This window comes from Rhagoletis pomonella, unplaced genomic scaffold (genome assembly GCF_013731165.1).
Source record: "Rhagoletis pomonella isolate Grant_MI unplaced genomic scaffold, Rhpom_1.0 Rhpom_scaffold_00014, whole genome shotgun sequence".
In the NCBI taxonomy this organism is placed as follows: Eukaryota; Metazoa; Arthropoda; class Insecta; order Diptera; family Tephritidae; genus Rhagoletis; species Rhagoletis pomonella.
The window spans coordinates 4264978-4272101 of NW_023458568.1; the positions used below are offsets into that span (position 1 = coordinate 4264978).

The 7124-nt window shown below is 52.8% G+C and overlaps 1 protein-coding gene across 1 annotated transcript in view; it reads right to left on the reverse strand.

The window, feature by feature from the left end:
• LOC118749182 overlaps positions 1–7124 on the reverse strand; it is a 473359-nt gene that overhangs the window by 30515 nt on the left and 435720 nt on the right. The window lies entirely within an intron of this gene.

The following is a 7124-nucleotide window of genomic DNA, read 5'->3' on the forward strand; positions in this document are numbered from 1 at the left end:
CCCCCCTCGTACAGGTCTCGGTTTGCCTCCAAACTGAATGAGGCCGGCCAATCCGTCCCTCCACAACAATTGCTAGCCTTGGCCCTTGTGGCTAGCCCCAACTGCACCCTCACCCATTTATCCGAGTTCCCCGCTTAACTCAATCCCTCCATCCCATCCGTCCGTCTAAGGTTTCACCCAGAAATTCATTCATCACACACACCACTTCAATTTAGCAATCCATTTTGTTTATTATTTACATTAGTGCTCAAATGTGGCTACACTCTAGTATTTTACTTTGGTAAGAGCTCAGCGCTCGGAATAAGTCAGGCTGCGGGATTCTGATATCACTAATGCTAAGTTAAACGAGAACCTCCGAATCTGCCACCTCAGACGTCTTGGTGTGGGACTCACAAGCTTGCGAACCAAAGGTTGGCCCTTGTATTAAACCGATATGCCCTTCCTACGCCCTTTTTACTCGTTGCACAAATCGCTAAACCTACTAATTTCCTTAACCTTACGCATCTTCTTAAATAATTACAATTAATAGTATTCTTTACAAAAGTATTAATTCATTGATTTTGGAATGTGTTGTAATGTAGCATCGGCTACGATACAATAACATACAGCATCGTGCATACATACAATATTGTACATACATACTGCACCGCACATACATACAACATTGTACATACATACTCCACCGTACAGTAAATACAGACATACATACAGCGACGTACATACACACACCATTGAACATACACACAGCATCAAGTGAGCACTGCTAGCAGCATGCCCAAATAACTCACCAACCACTTCGCTCACCACATTGCATAAATCGGGACGGCACACGACGAATTCTCAACAAGCATGCAGCGCAACAGGTATAAAAGGCTTAACAAGTGCGCAGTCAGGTCAGTCTTGCTAGGTGAGTAGCTGACTTGACTGGTCGATGAGCGGGAGGCGTGCTTGCGCGCTAATGTCTTGCCGGCCAGCCAAGCCAAGCTCGGCGTAACCAATCGGTCGATCAGCTGGTGTGCCTGCGGGCGTGCCAATGTGTCACCGACTGGCCAAGCCAAAACCAAGTACGACTCAATCCGCCGGCGGACCAGGATTGCACGCCTTTTAGGCATCCTAATTGGTCGCCGGCTGGTTGAGCCTCCGACACCGCCGACCCGTTCCAGCCCTTACTTTTGTAGAGTGCGATTAGGGGAATGGCGGTGCCTGGAGTGAGTCCTGCTAGGTCGCTTCGCTCCACCGGTTGCCGAGGGCCAGCACGAACAACCCGTTGCTGTTAGAAGTCACCCGCTACCGCATATCACCCGTCGCGACACCCTCGTTGCTCAACAATTGTTTAGAATCACCCGCCGTGCTGCTAGCGCTCCCACCGTTGCTCAACCGTTGCTCCGCTGTTGCTAAGAGTCACCCGCCGTGCTGCTAGCGCTCCCACCGTTGCCCAACCGTTGCTCCGCTGTTACTAAGAGTCACCCGCCGTGCTGCTAGCGCTACCACCGATGCTCCGCTGTTGCCAAGAGTCACCCGCCGTGCTGCTGGCGCTCTCACCGTTGCTCAAGCGTTGCCTCGCTGTTGCCAAGAGTCACCCTCACCGTTGTTTCGCTGCTCCTGAGAGTCACCCGCCGTGCTGCTAGCGCTCTCACCGTTGCTTCGCTGCTCCTGAGAGGCCTCCGCCGTGCTGCTAGCGCTTTCGCCATCATCTGCTCAGACCCGACCGCACGACCACAACGAACGTCATCTCTCTCTCGCTCTCCCTCTCTTTGGACATAAGGTTGCTAGCACTCTAGTCGTAGCGCCGTGTGTGTGTGTTCGAAGTAAATACACGAAAATAGTGTGTTTTATTTGGTGGGGGTTAGTGGGACCTTCGCCGGACTATGGATCGGCTGAATTCACCTCAGCCTTTGGCAAAACCCACCTCATAAATGACGCCCGAACAGGGACGCAGCTCTGCAGGCGCATGTGTTTACAAGCACCAACACTGCGGAAGCGGGCTCGCCGAACACACCACAACCAACAGATGACACACGCGCCAGCGAGAGCAAAACCAATACGCTGAACGTCGACTCCCTCAGCTGGATATACCTGCTAAAGAAGGAGAAGTTGATAGAAGAGTGCAAGCGACATCGAATTTTCGTAGAGGAATACACAGTCGCCGACCTGCGCAACGCGCTTAGCGCATATGTAAAAGCAAAGCGCAACCGCAAGTCAACAGAAGATTTACTGAGAGACCTAGAAGAAGAGGTCAAAGCAGAAGAGGGCAGGCCAGTAAAGCTCTAACCCAGCACTATTCCCACCATCCGGATCGACAACTGTAGTCCACAGCCAGGAGAAATGAATCGTACAGCATAAAAGCGTAATGAGATCAGCGACGCCGAGCTGATGAATACTGTCCGTCGATGGGACGTACACTTTGCAGGAGGCGACACGCTACACGACTTCCTGGAGAGAATCGAAGAACTAGCCGAGTGCTACCGCATCCCACTGGACAACCTCCTCCCAACCCTACCCGAAGTGCTGCGCGGGAAGGCCCTCCAATGGTTCCGCGTGCGAAAGCCACAAATCCAGTCGTGGGCAGCATACCGTGCAGAAGTTGAGCGGTTCTTCCTCCCCAGGCGACACATGAGCCAGCTGGAAGAAGCCATCCGGCAGCGACGCCAGCAGAGCCGAGAGAAAGCCAAAGGTTATATCTTGGCACTACAAACGCTGATACGCCAACATCCGACTATGTGCGGAGATGATCACCTGGAGCGCATCTACGATGGCTTGCGCGTGGAATACCGCCTTTTTGTCAAGCGGGGAGAGTTCACGACGATCGAGGAGCTGATGGATCTCACTGATGAATTTGAGCTTCTGAAAGGCGAGGAGGCCAGAAATGCCAGACAGGCAGCACACAGCCTAGCTCCCCTAGAAGAGAGGTACAACAGAGAGGAATCCTGCTGGCGGTGCAAAGGATGCGGCCACCTCCGCTTCCGATGCCGAAGGACGAAAAGACTGTTCTGCTCTAGGTGCGGCCGAGATAATGTCCTCTCCAGAGATTGTTCGTGCAACACTGCCACCGTGAAGCCGCCCCGCAAAATACGCAGCACCGGAACAGTTCCGATAGCCGCCGCCCCTGTGGATACTAACACTCAACCAGGAGGAAAAGTAGATGGTCGCTACTATATCGATGTGAGCGTAGAAGGTATGAGCGTACGAGCGCTACTAGATACCGGCGCAACGCTCGCCTACATCGACGAGTCCATACGTCAACACCTAGAAGAGAGGAAAATCCAACATCAACCTACTCACCGAAACGTACAACTGGCCGATCAAACATGGGTCTCCAGCTTGTACACTTATCCAGTAAGAATAAGGTTTAACGAGCGAGCGACAACAACACTTGCTACGGCACTCCCAAATCTCGCAGAACGCATGATCCTGGGAATGGACTTCCTCAGAGACAGAGGAATTGTCCTCACGCTAGACGGACAATCACTGCCAGCAGCCATCCCGCGAACAACAGATGCACCATCCCAGCTGAGAACACCTGAGCAAGGAGCAGAATAACCAGCTGGCCAAATTCCTGACACACCACAAGAAGACCTTCAGCGGAATCACCGGACCCAGTACCGCCGCCGAGCATGTGATCACTCTAAAACACAACCGGCCGCTGAAGCAGCGCTACTACCCCCGCAACCCGGCTATGCAACAGGTGATCAATGCTGAAGTCGAATAGCTGCTGGCAGCTAAGCGGATCGAACCATCAAAGAGCGCGTACAGCTCACCGCTTGTCCTAGTTCGGAAGAAGCAAGGAAGCTGGAGGATGTGCATAAACTACCGCCAACTCAACGCTGCCAGCGGACCAGACGCATACCCGCTGCCCCAGATTGGAGCAATCCTCGACCAACTCAGAGAAGCGAAGTACATATCCACCATTGATTTGAAAAACGGCTACTGGCAGATACCCCTAGGCAAAGGATCTCGGCCATATACCGCCTTCACCGTCCCAGGGAAGGGGCTGTTCCAGTGGAAAGTCATTCCGTTCGGATTACACTCCGCTCCAGCGACATTCCAGCGCGCTCTCTACGCGATTCTCGGCCCGGAACTCCAGCCGAAGGTATTCGCGTATCTAGACGACATCATCGTCCTAGGAGATACCTTCGACGAGCACATGAGCAACCTACGAGAAGTGTCCGAACGCCTCCAGAGGAAGAGGATGCAGGTGAACTTCGACAAATCTAGTTTTGTGCAACAGAAGCTCCACTACCTCGGCCACATCGTTAGCTCCGAGGGCATACACACTGATCCTGCAAAATTATCCGCCGTGCGAGAAATGCCAGCGCCTCAGAACATCCGAGAGGTTCGTCGATTCCTGGGTCTCGCATCATGGTACCGCCGCTTCGTCGCCGATTTTTCCACGATTTCAGCACCACTCAACCAACTGCTGAAGAAAGGCCAGGCTTGGGTATGGGGCACACCACAATCAAATGCATTCCTGACATTAAAAGAGAAGCTCACGAGCGCGCCAGTACTCTGCTGCCCCACTTCAACCGCCCCTTCTTCCTCCAAACCGACGCCAGCGGAGAAGGGCTCGGAGTGGTCCTGTTTCAACGCCACCCCGACCACGAGATAGTCGTGGCGTACGCCAGCCGAAGCCTAAACGACCTGGAGAAGCGTTACTCAGCCACCGAACAAGAGTGCCTCGCTGTGCTATGGGGGATACGCAAGATGAGACCGTACCTGGAAGGATACCACTTCACCGTAATCACCGACCACCACTCGCTGAAGTGGCTACACTCGCTGCAGAACCCATCCGGACGACTGGCAAGATGGGCGCTCGAACTCCAGCAGTATAATTTTGACATCGAATACCGTAAGGGAACACTGAACATAGTAGCGGACGCACTCTCGCGATGCATTAACAACTACCGATGACGGAGCAGACACGCTCCCCACCGTGGAAACCAGCGCCAACGATTGGTACGAGAGGAAACTGAAGGTGGTACAGAAACAACCCAGCCGCAACCCGGACTACCAAATCATTGACAATAGACTGTTCCACCACATCGCGCCGCGCAACAAGCTTTCCCGCGCACCTCAATGGAAGCTCTGCATTCCCACCAGTCGTAGACCAGACATCCTGCAAGAAGTGCATAACGCCGCAGCGGCCGGCCGTTTAGGTGTCAAAAAAAACTCTCAAACGAGCGCAGCAGAATTACTATTGGCCTGGGATGTACCGCGACGTACTCAAGCACGTGAAAAGATGCCTGCCCTGCGCCGAGTATAAGGTGGAACAAAGACGACCAGCAGGATTGATGGCCACCATGCAGTGCTCACGCCCATGGGAGATCGTCACGGCCGACTTCGTCGGACCGCTGCCACGCTCCAAACAAGGAAACACGTGCCTCCTCGTCCTGGTCGACAAGTTCTCCAAATGGGTTGAACTAGTCCCCGTACGCCAAGCAACCACCGCAAACGTCATCAAAGCACTCCAGGAGAGAGTCATCTACAGGTTCGGCTGCCCCGCCGACTTTCTCAGCGACAACGGGAAACAATTCGTGGGCAAAGCGCTAGCAGCATTCCTCGGCGAACATCGCATAGAACATAAGTTCACCGCAGCATACGCCCCCCACGAAAACCCGACCGAGCGAGCCAATCGAGTAATAAAAACCATGATAGCCCAGCGCTCAAAGGCGGATCACCGCACCTGGGACCAGGAGCTTCCCCAGATCGCCTTCGCTATAAACACGGCTCAGCACGAATTCACGCCAGCTTCCGCCGCGGAGATAAACTTCGGGCGCAATCCAGCAGCGCCAGATACGCTCCGAAGAGCACCCCGCAACACCTCCAGCCATAACCGAGTTATGGACAGAGATAAATGGGCACCTCACCGCAGCAGCCAAGCAGCAGAAAAAATACTACGACCTGCGCAGACGGCCGTGGAAACCTAAGGTGGGAGAGAAGGTTATGAAGCCAGATCACCCACTCTCCTCTGCTGCCGACAACTATGCACAGAAGCTTGCTCCAAAATTTTCAGGCCCATACATAATCGCCAAGTACATATCTACCAACATGGTGAAACTCAGCCACGCCGAGCGGCCCGACAAACAACCAGCGCATGCACACCTGCAGGACCTAAAACCATTCACCGCATAAACAACCAACTACCGCAGCCGCAGCGACAAAACCAAAACCACTCTCCATCTTCTCGTTACAGGTTTTGAGAATTAGTCGCTTCAGACACACCGCAGTGATGAGCCGCCGGAAACCCCACCCAGCTCCGACAGACGAGCCACAACGCATCCGACCGTCGCGACCGCCATTTGAGAGTACGCCGTGGCCACCAAACAAACCACGGATTCAGCGGATTCAGATTTTTCGCGGGCCACCGCTGATACCAGCCACCGCGACAACACATCAGCCGCTATTGGCCGTACAAGAAATGGTCACCGTCAAAAGCGCACCATCTACCCCAGTCAGCTTGCGTCCGCCCACCGCCAACGACACCGAATGCGAGAAACCATGCTCGGGCAACAAACAACGGGGAAAGTCACAAATCCACAGCGAAAACACGGCGACCGTCAGCCCACCACGCGGAGAGGACACTGCCGAAAACGAAACGCGTGAAAACAGCCAATGGGAGACCGCCAGGGGAGAGCATCCCACAGGCGCGCAACTGCTCGAAGCCGAAATGAAGGACATCCAGGAGCATTTTAAATTGAAGCGCCCAACGAAGAGAAGGAAGTCCTGGATGCAAAAACACAAACACAAACCGGTCCTGATCACACAAAGAGGGGCAGACCACGCCATCGTTAAATACCAAGGCATAGAGTACAAAATGAAGTTCGTCGATTAAAAGGCGCGCACAACTAGCCAGCACGCTCCAAGGCGCTTTACCCACATTGGATCTCACAGATTATGTTTGCATTTATAAGTCTCTCTTATCATATATTTGGAATATTAATAGATGTAAGCAATTTATCATTTTTTTCTCATATATATATATATATACTAATAGAAGTAAAACAACTATAGACGTAGAACGTGCCCGTAGAGTTTTTAGCAAAAGAAAAAAAAAAGAAAAAATTATCATCCATATTGCCCTTTTTCATATATACTATACGTACATAAGAAAATACAAATATTCACTT